Genomic DNA, 710 nt, shown 5'->3' on the forward strand with positions numbered 1-710 from the left:
CAAAATTTCACCGTGCTTGAATCTAAATGGCATTTCCTGATGTGTCATCTGTCCTGCTGTTTTCCCTGTGGTGAGAAGCAATATTTCCCAAAGGACTTTCTCACCCAGCAGAGAGAAGGCAAGCCCCCAAGAATTTGTGATTCTGGGGATCTCTTGAGAAGCTTGTGGTCAAGCTGAGGAGAAGTGAGGCCATTTGGAAGCCACATCGCCAGTGAGCTCTTCATGAGCAGAGGTGGTTCTTGTGCTTGTCGGTCTTGTCATGATCCTCTCATCACCGTAAAATCTGACCTGAAAACCAGGGGCATATACTGCTGGATTACCTTGCCCCAGTCATTCTCGCACTAATTGTCACAGCTCAGGAGGTGCCTGAGACGGTGGCTCACATGGTGATGAGGGGCAGCACAGCAAGGTGGACCCTGGGCTCCTTGGTACACATGGCAAGCTGGGAGGACAGAGCCGCTGTGCAGGAGTCTGTTGGGATCTGTCCCTGGAGTTCAAGCTACTTGTCCATAAACCAGATCTCCAGGGGACCTGCAAATACAAAGTCAGGCTGTTTTCTTCCTTTCCCAGAGTTTATGACCTGGCTGTAAATGATCAACACTAAGGGCAGGTGTATGTTCTGGGAAGGCAGCCTCGATGGCTTAGGTTTGGAGACATAGGTTCAGGATGCACACTGGTCAAAAACTGATCAAAGCCTTGGTGGTAAAAAA

The sequence above is a fragment of the Mastomys coucha genome, unplaced genomic scaffold, assembly GCF_008632895.1.
Source record: "Mastomys coucha isolate ucsf_1 unplaced genomic scaffold, UCSF_Mcou_1 pScaffold18, whole genome shotgun sequence".
Taxonomy (NCBI): Eukaryota; Metazoa; Chordata; class Mammalia; order Rodentia; family Muridae; genus Mastomys; species Mastomys coucha.